Here is a 14,278-nt window from a genome sequence, read left to right as displayed (position 1 = left end):
AAGGAATGGCCAACGACGACCAGCCTGGAGATCCTATTAACCGAGCTTTAAATATGGACCATGACGGGTCCGAACATGGAGAAAATGAAGACAAGCCAGAAACCATCGCATAGCTGATTTTGATGCACCTACTCAAAATTTTCAGAACCGATCTGTAATTCAAGTTCCATTTCCGAACCGGAATGAGTTTGAAGTCAAGCCTCAAATCATCTCATTGGTGAAACAAAACCAATTCCATGGAGTTCCTTCTTTGAACACCCAATGGACCATATCGAGCTCTTTGAAGAAATCTGCAGCATGATGAGAACAAACCAAGTTCCAGCAGACTATTTAAAGTGTAAGTTGTTCTCTTTTTCATTAGTAGACAAAGCTCACCGTTGGTTGAAATCTTCGCCTGCAGGATCGATTACTAATTGGGAAGAGTGTAAAACTGCTTTCCTGAATCACTTCTATACTAAGTCAAGGTCGAACTTGTTGAGAACAAAGATCTCAAGCTTTCAACAAGGACCGACTGAATCTTTCTATGAAGCATGGGAACGTTTTAAGGAGTGTGAACGTGATTGCCCTCACCATGGATTTCCTGGATCAAGCCTGCTGAGCACATTTTACCGAAGGTTGCAACCGAAATACAAACTTTCACTTGATACAGCTAGCAATGGAGATTTTGGACAAAAGACGATAGCCCAAGGAAGAGCCCTCATCGAAAATTTGGCTCAAGCCAATAGCAATTATTGTCCTGAATACGATCGCTAGACAAAGCAAACTGGAACAGACAACAAGGAGATAACCGAGTTGAAGAACATGATGAGCCAGCTTCTGAAGAGCAACAATCGCCCAATCCATGTTTGTGAGACTAACAATGGCGCAGAAGATGAAGGACCTAGTGATATCGACCACATTAATCAAGCCTTTCAAGAAGAAGAGGTGAACTATGCAGGAGCGCTAGTACCATATCAAAATCGCTTCAACAATGGTTTCAACAACAACTTGCGGAATGAAAATTACAACAATCTCTCTTACCGCAATCCAAATGTGGAGAATCCTCAAGATCAGTAATACCCACCTCAGCAAAAATCCTTCCAAAACAAGTTCCAAGGTGGAAACTTTGGAGGGACATGAGCTTATCAACCGCGACAGCCATATAACTACCAAGGTACGGGTTTTAACAATCAATTTGTACAACAGCAAGGAGTCACGCCGAACCAGCTAGCTTCACAAATCGGTAGACTTGAACAGTCCATCCAACAGCTCGTTATGACGAACGAAAAAGCATCTAAAGACATGAACGTGAAGTTTGATTGCATGTACAATGACCTGAACGGGAAGTTTGAAGCTTTATCTTCGCACGTCAAAAAGCTAGACGTACAAGTTGCCCAAACAGCCGACTCTATGAAGAGGCAAAGTGGAGTTCTTCCGGGAAGAGTTGAAGATAATCCTAAGAGGTTTTGCAACGCCATAACTACATTGCCCGAAGAAGAGGCCAGAACCGATGGAAAGAAAGAAGAAACCCCAATCTTTGAACCACTTTACAAGGATGTCGATGCCAAGGAGCCACCATTTAAGGTACTCCAACGATCACCGTTTCAAAGGCTTACAAAAGCCGATGATCCGGGACGTTTTGTTTTCCAATGTTTCATTTCAGGAATCAGTTTTGCAGACTGCCTGTGCGATTCCGGAGCCAATGTCAACATCATGTCAAAGATATTTGCCAAAAAATTGGGCATAAAAACCTTAAGGACATCGACGGTTAAGGTTGTTTTTGGAGATTCATCTCAAAAAGATACTGAAGGGGCGATTCATGATCTACAAGTTCTAGTGGGAGACAAGATTGTTCCAGCAGATTTCCAAGTCCTGGAGATGGATAAAGACAAGGAGAGGCCTCTCATTTTCGGGAGACCATTCCTAGCTACCGTAGGAGCAGTAATCGATCACGCAAATCGGCATGCTGTTTTCCTCAATGTCGATCGCAGAAGGTTTTATCCGACTATCCTAGATAATTTTCCAAGCAAAGGAAACTGGCCAAAAGAAAAAGAAAAGGAGAAGCCGAAAGCTTTTGCAAAGATCAAGATCATCATTCCACCAGATGCAACAGAAACTAGTGAGGACCGAATCCAGGAGCTGATCGAAAACACAAAAAGGGTTTTAAACAATGTTAAAGTCTGAAAGAAGAGTAAAGGAAAGAAGACGGCTCCTCAAGGAGATCCTCCAGTGACCGGAAGTGATAAGGGCACATCAAGTGGAGTGCCATTCAAATCAGCCTGATTCTTCATGCCTACGTCGAGCTAAACGACTTAAAACAAAAGCGCTTAATGGGAGGCAACCCATTTAGGTACTCTTTCTTTTAGTTTTCTTTTCCTTTTTTCAACTTATGCTTTCTTTTTCTTTTAAATTTCAGATATTTTATGATTTAGGAGATAGAACACCTTTTTCAATTCTTAAGCTTTTTAAAAGATTCTTGTCCCAAACCTCACTCTTTTTCAAAGCTGATTTCAATTCTGTCATCAAATCTCTCTTTCCAGCAAGGTATGAAGCTCAAACTCGCCATTTTTACTTGATTTTAGAACTTAGGGTTTTCTTAAAAAGCCCAAATCCTGGTTTATTGATGGTGGAAATAGCTTAAGAACAATAGATTTTCCTTTTAGGTTATCTAAAAATCGATTTTAACACCTAGCTAAAGAGGAATTGAGATTTTTGAAATTTGGATTCTACATGCTTTATAAAAATCAAGTTTGGAGCAGCAAAATGGATGAATCTGATTAAGTCTTGTGTGATTAGTGATTAGTATTAGGTAACCTATAGATTTGACATGGAAATTGCTCACTAAAACCGATTTTAGAAGATTTCTATGTTGAGAACATCAAAAATCCGAATCTAGTCATGAACTACTCGATTTCTTTGATTTAATGTCAATTCTGCTTGCTCATGGTTTTAACTAATCTCTTTATACTAGTATTAGTATAACTGATCTTAATGTGTTAAAATCAGCATCCATATTCATTCTTTTTCCAAGAATCAATTCGTTTTGCAGAAAAATGGAACAAACCAGATCCCGAAGAAGCCGTCGCACTGGTGACAGCTCTGAGGACATTCCCGATGATGCTACTCTAGGAGAGTACATGCTAAACCAAGCCAGACCGAGAAGAAGAAACTATGTGATGAGATTGCTTCAGAACTCAAGAGAAACACGAGCAACTCCCAAGCCACCACAGATCCGATACATTGGCAAGGAGATAAACCCGAGAGTGGACTATGCAAGACGTTTCAAGAAGCTGAACATCAAACCCACGCCTTGCATTGATTATCATACACTTGAGATGCTTGGAATCAGAGAAGCTGTAATCTGGTACATCGATGCACTTAAGCTAAGACCCTACATGGAGCTGAACCTTCCAACTTATCCTGAGCTAGTCCGCGAGTTCTTAGCAACTATTACACTCCACCACACGAAGAGGAGGAACCCCAGAGCATCAGATGGCATCTTGTCATTCTCTATCCGTGGACAGTCTTACTCGCTCACCATTTCTGAACTTTGCGAGGCTCTTAAGCTTCCATACACCGATGGCATTTACCTTGAAGATGAACCCGATTTTAACTTGTGGAGAGAGATGGGTCATGGAGTCTATGATAGCGGGAGATCCAAGTCACCCCTTTTATTTATCCTGCAGTGAGAGTTGTGCACAAACTCTTAGCACACACGATTTTCTCTAGAGCCAACATGGGATGTGTTTTGAAAACAGAGCTCATTACACTTCAGATGCCATTTATGGACGACCCACGACATGCCTGTTTTTCCTGGATCATAGCACAGAACATGGTAAAGGTGAAGCATGATTTACATGGTTGCGAGGACACTACTCCAGCTTACGGGAGTGCTATTACAGCGATACTACAGGCTGTAGGATTCGATTTTTCATCTGATGATCCACAATGTCTGGTATGACCTACTTTATCTCTCTCGCGATCACACTATCTCTCGTGCCGCTTTCGATCCAGACAGGTTTGGTTACAAGTATTGCACTGGCACTGAGGAGCACCGAGTCAGCTTGCCTTCACCATCAGTCCCGAGATTGTGTAGCGGAGAACGTCCGCGATGGACTCCGGAACCCGATGATTTTCTGCCATCTGTACCTCGTCTACCATTCACCATTGGCCAATACATAGTGGCCAAAGCAAAACGCGATGCAGCTGAGGCCCGTGCTCACTTTCAGCCATCTGATGTCGTGTCAACTGCGTGAGGGAACAAGTTTTACCCTTAACAAAACAAATGAAAGCCGCAAGTGCACAGCTAATCAGTTGTAGTATATAGGGATCGAATCCACAGAGATTTGTGTGCCTGGTATTCTTCTACGGTTTTTAACTTCATGTCTAGACTAAATTGGTTTTAAAGGTTGGTTGTTTTTGCGAATTAAACTAACACAAAAGAAAGCAAATAAATCTATCCTAAAAAGCAAGTAAAGGAATCGAATGAAAGGCAAATAGAACAAGTAAAATATCGAATGAAAGACTGATAAGGCAAGTAAAATATCGAATGAAATAGTAGTAAAGCAAATAAATAACGAACTAAGGAAATTGAAATGCAGGCCTAAATAAGCAAGTAAAAATCGATGGAATTGTAAACTATGGCTAAAAACGCTGAGCTTTTGGGAACTATAAGGGATCATAATCGGTTTCAACACTAAGGTAGATAGATTGGGATTGACGGATAACGATATATGGGTTCTAGAGCTAGAGTACGGCGGTATGACTACGTCACTGTCGTGATCATAACCAACTGTTTCTCGCAACCCTGACCAGTAGGTTTCCACTCTGGCACTGGAAGGGAGAGAACGCAAGAGCTGCACAAGACTCGTCAATACTCACGATCTCGCCGTAGGTAGGTTTCCACTCCTACGGAAAAATCGCCTGTTTCATTCTAGGGCTGATACTTAATGAAAACTTTCGCAACACTAACTATCTAGATCAGATACTAGGTGATCAATCAAGCATACATGCAATAAGAACAAGAATAAACAGAGAACAGGTCGAAATCCCAGATCTATAAACCTAGATGTCTTAATCGATTATGAGATCCCCTTTCTGGAACCCTAAGCCCAACTCGGGATCTACTCAGACATGGCTGAGGTCGACATCATCATTGGTTTTAATAAAAGTAATGAAAAACAGTAAAGAAAAGAGATAAAGAAAGCTTCTCTATTGAAGAACTCGGACTTGAACAATCTTCTATAAAAATCTCATAAAAACGGCTAAAGGAAAAGGGTTTCTGTAAAGTATGAAGGGGGGTTGCTAAAAACGACCTAAATGACATGTATTTATAGTCTCCAATACTCCATGGTCTCTAGGGTTCCGGAATTGAGGCTGAGAATGACTTTGGGCTTCAGATACATGGGCTTTAAATCGGAGCTTGATTGCCGCGGTCGGGAGTGTTGTGATCGCGGCAATTGGCTTGTTGGCCGCGGTCGGGAAGCTTCTGACCGCGGGAAATAGGTTGATCACCGCGGTCGCGTGACTTGCTGGCCGACTTCGAGTGGCTCCGGGGCTAATGGAATATCTTGAGATCCAACCGTTGGAATGTCTCCAAACCAAGTGCATTTGAACGCTGGTTGATTCTTCTATAAGTTGTCCAATTTTGAGGGTGATCAGACGGTGAGAAGGTCTTCGTCTCTCCATGAGAGTTCTGACGGTCTGCATTTATCCAAAAGAGTCTTTTTGTTCCATTTTGTGCCTCTTTATCCCAAATTACCTGAAAAGTCTTTTAAAATTCGGAAACATAGAAATCCTTTGAAAACCTTTGAAAATGGAGTAAAAACACCTGTAAAAGATATTAAAGTGATCCATAAAAATGGTCAAAATCCGGTGTTATCAACTCCCCAGACTTAGTCTTTTGTTTGTCCTCAAACAAAACAAAGGCTAAATCTCGGCGAGAGGTTTGAAAATGCAGGAACTAAGAAAAATCTCAGAGACCAAACTTCTAGATCAATATCAATCGGGAATAGCCTAGAAAATTCTCACTAGCAATACAGGCATAACTAATCCGTTAATCCGTCATGCGGAAATCTATGCACTAGGATCTAACTTCCAGTCAACTAGCTCTTAACATTCATTAAAAATCTCGGTGGTTCTCATCAAAGAAAATCTAGGCAAGGCAATCTAGGCTAGGTGTTAAAAAGGATTATTTTGGGGGTAAGGCTTAAATTGTTTAAGGGTTACCTGAAGATCTGGAGGATGCAGGATATTATGCAAAACCGCAAGAGAGAGTGAAGCTGTTGGTATACACAGTTTTCAGTCACTTTCTTCTTGACATAGATTCCAGGTCTTCTTCCTCAGGTTCTCTCCAAACTTCCCCAGACTTAGATTTTTGTAAATCTTTCAAAACCATAGCTCCTTAAACGAATAGTGGTTGCTTTTTGCTCTAAAAACTTCGACAATCTAAGACTCATTACGCTTTTTGTCTCCCTTTCAATTTTCACGTTTTTTTTTTTTTTTTTTTTTTTAGAGAAAGGGAACACCTTTAGATATAGAGTCCTAGAGAGCACGAAATTACAAGTCAATATCTGTCTTGTAAAGCTTCATGATGTTTCTGATACTCTTCCTTCCCAATTCCATTCAGTCTCCTTTGTGAGTGACTGAAAACTGCGTCGCTCATCTTCTCTCCGACGTTTTTGCACATATCTGCTGATATAAACTAAAGAGAGAATGCATGAGGATTGAAAACAAGGGTTTCGGGTTTAGGGTATGGTACCAGATAAAGATAAACTGATCATCTAGGACGACAAAGAGTGGTAAAAGTGATGGTAAAAGACGTCCTAGATGTGTATGTCGATGTCTGCCTAAAATCAATGATGAGAAAATTAGATATCAATATTAAGTCCAAATAAAATGAGCTAGTATATCCTGTCAGAAAGAATCTCCATGAATAGAAGTCCTCTGGTGGGAGTTCGTAGTGCAAGTATTCTAGCTACCACCTAGTCTAGTGCTAACCACAAATGAGCTATCATGCATAGTGTAGAAGTGTGCAGGTCTAAATCATCATAGTTTTGCGTCAAACATTCCTGAAAAATATTTAATGTCGAATAGTTTACATATTAAAATTTAAAGAGTACTTGGAATTTAAAAGCAAAAGCAAGAAAATGATTAGTACGGATAGACATCCTCCCCCAGACATAAATCACACTGTCCCCAGTGTGAAAAAGTTGGTGAGAAGATGGAGAATAAAAGCGAAATAAAATAAAATAAAAAGAAAAGAAAATGATGATAGAACCGTGATGGTAGTGAAGTGCTGATCAATCACTCATCCTCCGATGTGTCGTCTGCGAACTGGTGCTACTCCTGTAGGAAGGTGACAATGCGCTCAAAGCGTCGTCCCTGTCTCTCAACTCTGCGCTCCAGATCGGAATGAGTGTGTGATGATGTAGATGATGAGGTGTGGCCGGTCGAAATAGATGGCTGAAAATGAGCACGGGCCGCAGCTGCATCACGCTTCGCCTTGGCCACTATGTATTGGCCAATGGTGAATGTTAGACGAGGTACAGATGGTAGAAAATCATCGGGTTCCGGAGTCCATCGTGGACGTCCTCCGTTTCACAATCTCGGGATAGATGCCGAAGGCAAGCTGACTCGGTGCTCCTCAGTGCCAGTGCAATACTTGTAACCAAACCTGTCTGGATCGAAAGCGGCACGAGAGATAGTGTGATCGCGAGAGAGATAAAGTAGATCATACCAGACATCGTGAAGTGGATCATCAGATGAGAAATCGAATCCGACAGCCTGTAGTATCGCTGTAATAGCACTCCCGAAAGCTGGAGTAGCGTCCTCGCAACCATGTAAATCATGCTTCACCTTTACCATATTCTGAGCTATGGTCTAGGCAAAGCAGGTAAGTCGTGGGTCGTCCATAAACGGAATCTGAAGTGTAATGAGCTCAGTCTTCAAAACACTTCCCATGTTGGCTCTAGAAAAGATCGTGTGTGCTAAGAGTTTGTGCACAACTCTCACTGTTGGATGAGTAAGAAGGGCTGACTTCGATCTCCCACTATCATAGACTCCATGACCCATCTCTCTCCACAGGTTAAGATCGGGTTCATCTTCAAGGTAAATGCCATCAGTGTATGGAAGCTTAAGAGCTTCACAAACCTCAGAAATTGTGAGAGAGTAAGGCTGTCCGCAGATAGAGAATGACAAGATGCCATCTGATGCTCTGGGGTTCCTCCTCTTCGTGTGGTGGAGTGTAATAGTCGCTAAGAACTCACGGACTAGCTCAGGATAAGTCGGAAGGTTCATCTCCATGTAGGGTCTCAGCTTAAGTGCATCGATGTACCAGATAACATCCTCTCTGATTCCAAGCATCTCGAGTGTATGATAATCTATGCAAGGCGTGGGTTTGATGTTCAGCTTCTTGAAACGTCTTGCATAGTCCACTCTCGGGTTTGTCTCCCTCCCAATGTATCGAATCTGTGGTGGCTCAGGAGCTGCTCGTGTTTCTCTTGAGTGCTGGAGTAAACTCATCACATAGTTTCTTCTTCTCGGTCTGGCTTGGTTCAGCATGTACTCTCCCAGAGTAGCATCATCGGGAATGTCCTCAGAACTGCCACCAGTGCGACGGCTCCTTTGGGATCTAGTTTGGTCCATTTTTCTGCAAAACGAAATAGTTCTTGGAAAAAGAGTGAATTTGGATGCTGATTTTAACACATTAAGATCTGTTATACTGGTACTAGTATAAAGAGATTAATTAAAACCATGAGCAAGCAAAATCGATATTAAATCAGAGAAATCAAATAGTTCATGACCAGATTCGGATTTTTGATGTTTCAACATAGAAATCTTCTAAAAATCGGTTTTTATGAGCAATTTCCATGTAAATTCTAAAGATTACCCAATACTAATCACTAATCTCACAAGACTTAATCAAACTCATCAATTTTGCTGTTCCAAATTCTATTTTTATGAAGCATGTAGAATCCAAATTTCAAAAATCTCAATTCCTTTTAAGCTAGGTGCTAAAATCGATTTTTAGATAACCTAAATGGATAATCTAACATTCTTAAGCTATTTCCACCATCAATAGACCAAGATTTGGGTTTTTAAGGAAAACCCTAAGTTCTAAAATCAAGTAAAAATGGCGAGTTTGATGTTCATACCTTGCTGGAAAGAGAGAATTGATGGCAAAATTGAAATCAGCTTTGAAAAAGAGTGAGGTTTGAGCCAAAAATCTCTTAAAACGCTTAAGAATTGAAAAATGTGTTCTTTCTCCTAAAACTCCAAGTCTTTTGGAAGAGAAGAGAAGAAAGAGTTTTGATCCAAAAAGTTTGTTTCTTTTCTTTAAAAACGTTTTTGTAGCAAAAACGGAAAATTTCTGGAAATTTTTTAGTTTACGGGAACTTACTTTTCTTGTTTGCGCATTAGGAAAGTTTAAAACTTACGGAGGATCTTTTCGGGTTTTACCGGGAACATTTCGGGAAACACCGGGAATCACCGGGAATCACCAGGAAACACCGGGAAACGGCAGAAATCCGCGGCGTCACCTCAACGACCAACGGCCGCGGTCAGGAGACGCGCGACCGCGGTGATCAAGGGCTCGGCCGCGGTCACATTCACGGTGCCGCGGTTGATGCACCCTTGGCCGCGGTTCCGTCAGTCGCGACCGCGGCTCTTCCTCCTGCGGCCTTTGTCCAATCTTCTCGTCTTTGTCGGGCCGAGCAGCAAAAAACCTACCTTTTTCTTCTTGGTTTTTCTAATTTTTTGATTTTTTTTGTGTTTTTGTTTTATAAAAAATACTTAAAACTTAAAAAGAAAAAGAAAGCATAAATTGTAAAAAGGAAAAGAAAACTAAAAGAAAGAGTACCTAAATGGGTTGCCTCCCATTAAGTGCTTTTGTTTTAAGTCGTTTAGCTCGACGTAAGCATGAGGAATCAGGCTGATTTGAATGGCACTCCAGTTGACGTGCCCTTATCACTTCTGCTCACCGGAGGTTTTACTTCTTCTCCTTGGGGAGCCATCTTCTTACCTTTACTCTTCTTTCGGACTTTAATATTGTTTAAAACCCTTTTTGTGTTTTCGATCAGCTCCTGGATTTGGTCCTCACTAGTTTTCTGTTGCATCTGGTGGAATGATGATCTTGATCTTTGCAAAAACTTTCGGCTTCTCCTTTTCTTTCTCTTTTGGCCTGTTTCCTTTGCTTGGAAATTCGTCTAAGATAGTCGGATAGTAACTTCTGTGATCCACATTTAGGAAAACAGCATGCCGGTTTGCGTGATCAATTCATGCTCCTACTGTAGCTAGGAATGGCCTCCCGAAAATGAGTGGCCTCTCCTTGTCTTTATCCATCTCCAGGACTTGGAAATCTGCTGGAACGATCTTGTCTCCCACTAGAACTTGTAGATCATGAATCGCCCCTTCAGTATCTTTTTGAGATGAATCTCCAAAAATAACCTTAACCGTCGATGCCTTTAAGGTTTTAATGCCCAATTTTTCGGCAAACGTCTTAGACATGATGTTGACATTGGCTCCGGAATCGCACAGGCAGTCTGTAAACTTGATTCCTGAAATGAAACATTGGAAAACAAAACGTCCCGGATCATCGGCTTTTGTAAGCCTTTGAAACGGTGATCGTTCAGGTACCTTAAACGGTGGCTGCTTGGGATCGATATCTTTGTACAGTGGTACAAAGATTGGGGTTTCTTCTTTCTTTCCATCGGTTCTGGCCTCTTCTTCGTGCAATGTGGTTATGGCGTTGCAAAACTTCTTAGGGTTATCTTCAACTCTTCCTGGAAGAACTCCACTTTGGCTCTTCATAGAGTCGGCTGTTTGGGCAACTTGCACGTCTAGCTTTTTGACGTGCGAAGATAAAGATTCGAACTTACCGTTCAGATCATTGTACATGCAGCCGACTTTCACGTTCACGTCTTTAGATGTTTTTTCGTTCGTCATAACGAGCTGTTGGATAGACTGTTCAAGTCTAGCGATTTGTGAAGCTAGCTGGTTCGTCTTGACTCCCTGCTGTTGTACAAATTGATTGTTAAAACCCGTACCTTGGTAGTTATATTGCTGTCGCGGTTGATATGGTACTATTCCTCCAACGTTTCCACCTTGAAACTTGTTTTGAAAGGATTTTTGCTGAGGTGGGTAGTACTGGTCTTGAGGATTCTCCACATTTGGATTGCGGTAAGAAAGATTGTTGTAATTTGCATTTTGGAAGTTGTTGTTGGAGCGATTTTGGTATGGCACCAGTGCTCCTACGTAGTTCACATCTTCTTCTTGAAATGCTTGATTAATGTGATCGATATCACTAAGTCCTCCATCTTCTGCGCCATTGTTGGTCTCACAAGCATGAATTGGGCGATTGTTGCTCTTCAGAAGCTGGCTCACCATGTTCTTCAACTCGGTTATCTCCTTGTTGTCTGTTCCGGCTTGCTTCATCGATCGATCGTATTCAGGACAGTCATTGCTATTGGCTTGAGCCAAATTTTCGATGAGAGATCTTCCTTGGGTTATCGTCTTTTGTCCAAAATCTCCATTGCTAGCTGTATCAAGTGAAAGTTTGTATTTTGGTTGCAAACCTCGGTAAAATGTGCTCAACAGGCTTGATCCATGAAATCCATGGTGAGGGTAATCACGTTCATACTCCTTAAAACGCTCCCAGGCTTCATAGAAAGATTCAGTTGTCCCTTGTTGAAAGGTTGAGATCTTTGTTCTCAAATTGTTCGACCGTGACTTAGTGTAGATGTGATTCAGGAAAGCAGTTCTACATTCTTCCCAATTAGTAATCGATCCTGCAGGCAAAGACTTCAACCAACAGGGAGCTTTATCTGCTAGTGAAAAAGGGAACAACTTACACTTTAAATAGTCCGGTGGAACTTGGTTTGTTCTCAACTTGCTGCAAATTTCTTCAAAAAGCTCGATATGGTCCATTGGATGCTCAGAAGGAACTCCATGGAACTGATTTTGCTTCACCAATGAGATGATTTGTGGCTTGACTTCAAACTCATTCCGGTTCGGAAATGGTACTTGAATCGCAGATCGGTTCTGAAAATTTTGAGTAGGTGCATCAAAATCAGCTATGCGATGGTTCCTGGCTTGTCGTCGGTGTTGATTTGCTGGCGGAATGGGGCGGTGAATGCGTTCATTCGGCTGCATTGCGGGGTGGTCACCATCGGCTGCATTGATGGGTGGATCAAGGTCTTCACGTCCTTCTCTCTCTCGGTTCTGGTGGTTTCTTGGAGGAACCTCATCCTCTTCTCCATCTTGTCGAGCATGATCACCTTCTATGTGATCATTCTCTTCGTTTTCTCCATGTTCGGACCCGTCTTGGTCCATATTTAAATTTCGATTAATAGGATCTCCAGGCTGGTCGTCGTTGGCCATTCCTTGCGTTCGTCTATGTCTTCAAAGTTCTCTTCCGTGTCTGTCTATCTCGTCTAGAATTGGAATATCTCCTGCAGGTCTACGCCTGGTATTCATGCAATTCAGAGAAAAACAAAAGAAGGGAAAGATAGTTCAGAAAAACTTTAAGAAAGAACTAGAGATCAGGTGTCTAGAATAGAAGTTAAAACAAGAAAAATAACAAAAGGCAGCGAAACAAATCCCCGGCAACGGCGCCAAAAACTTGATGTCGTGTCAACTGCGTGAGGGAACAAGTTTTACCATTAAAAAAACAAATGAAAGCCGTAAGTGCACAGCTAATCACTTGTAGTATTTAGGGATCGAATCCACAGAAATTTGTGTGCCTGGTATTCTTCTACGGTTTTTAACTTTATGTCTAGACTAAATTGGTTTAAAAGGTTGGTTGTTTTTGCAAATTAAACTAAAACAAAAGAAAACAAATAAATCTATCCTAAAAAGCAAGTAAAGGAATCGAATGAAAGGCAAATAGAACAAGTAAAATATCGAATGAAAGACTGATAAGGCAAGTAAAATATCGAATGAAATACTAGTAAAGCAAGTAAATAACGAACTAAGGAAATTGAAATGCATGCCTAAATAAGCAAGTAAAAATCGATGGAATTGTAAACTATGGCTAAAAAAACTGAGCTTTTGGGAACTCTAAGGGATCATAATCAGTTTCAACACTAAGGTAGATAGATTGGGATTGACGGATAACGATATATGGGTTCTAGACCTAGAGTACGGCGGTATGACTACGTCACTGTCGTGATCATAAACAACTGTTTCTCGCAACCCTGACCAGTAGGTTTCCACTCTGGCCCTGGAAGGGAGAGAACGCAAGAGCTGCACAAGACTCGTCAATACTCACGATCTCGCCGTAGATAGGTTTCCACTCCTACGGAAAAATCGTCTGTTTCATTCTAGGGCTGATACTTAATGAAAACTTTCGCAACACTAACTATCTAGATCAGATACTAGGTGATCAATCAAGCATACATGCAATAAGAACAAGAATAAACAGAGAACAGGTCGAAATCCCAGATCTATAAATCTAGATGTCTTAATCGATTATGAGAGCCCCTTTCTGGAACCCTAAGCCCAACTCGGGATCTACTCAGACATGGCTGAGGTCGACATCATCATTGGTTTTAATAAAAGTAATGAAAAACAGTAAAGAAAAGAGATAAAGAAAGCTTCTCTATTGAAGAACTCGGACTTGAACAATCTTCTATAAAAATCTCATAAAAACGGCTAAAGGAAAAGGGTTTCTGTAAAGTATGAAGGGGGGTTGCTAAAACCGACCTAAATGACATGTATTTATAGTCTCCAATACTCCATGGTCTCTAGGGTTCCGGAATTGAGGCTGAGAATGACTTTGGGCTTCAGATACATGGGCTTTAAATCGGAGCTTGATTGCCGCGGTCGGGAGTGTTGTGATCGCGGCAATTGGCTTGTTGGCCGCGGTCGGGAAGCTTCTGACCGCGGGAAATAGGTTGATCACCGCGGTCGCGTGACTTGCTGGCCGACTTCGAGTGGCTCCGGGGCTAATGGAATATCTTGAGATCCAACCGTTGGAATGTCTCCAAACCAAGTGCATTTGAACGCTGGTTGATTCTTCTATAAGTTGTCCAATTTTGAGGGTGATCAGACGGTGAGAAGGTCTTCGTCTCTCCATGAGAGTTCTGACGGTCTGCATTTATCCAAATGAGTCTTTTTGTTCCATTTTGTGCCTCGTTATCCCAAATTACCTGAAAAGTCTTTTAAATTCCGAAAACATAGAAATCCTTTGAAACCTTCGAAAATGGAGTAAAAACACCTGTAAAAGATATTAAAGTGATCGATAAAAATGGTCAAAATCTGGTGTTATCACCATCTGTTTCGACCGGCCACACCTCATCAT

General features: G+C 41.4%; 2 non-coding genes across 2 annotated transcripts; one reads left to right on the top strand and one right to left on the bottom strand.

Moving 5' to 3' along the window:
- Positions 1–473: 473 nt before the first annotated feature.
- Positions 474–578, bottom strand: LOC112090074. Its single transcript, XR_002901433.1, has one exon. It is a non-coding gene; the product is annotated as a small nucleolar RNA R71 (small nucleolar RNA).
- Positions 579–11,587: 11,009 nt separating this feature from the next.
- LOC112090004 lies at positions 11,588–11,694 on the top strand. The gene has a single exon (XR_002901363.1). It is a non-coding gene; the product is annotated as a small nucleolar RNA R71 (small nucleolar RNA).
- Positions 11,695–14,278: the final 2,584 nt, after the last annotated feature.

The sequence above is a fragment of the Eutrema salsugineum genome, unplaced genomic scaffold (genome assembly GCF_000478725.1).
Source record: "Eutrema salsugineum unplaced genomic scaffold, Eutsalg1_0 scaffold_11, whole genome shotgun sequence".
Classification (NCBI taxonomy): domain Eukaryota; kingdom Viridiplantae; phylum Streptophyta; class Magnoliopsida; order Brassicales; family Brassicaceae; genus Eutrema; species Eutrema salsugineum.
This window is presented reverse-complemented; position numbering and strand designations above follow the sequence as displayed.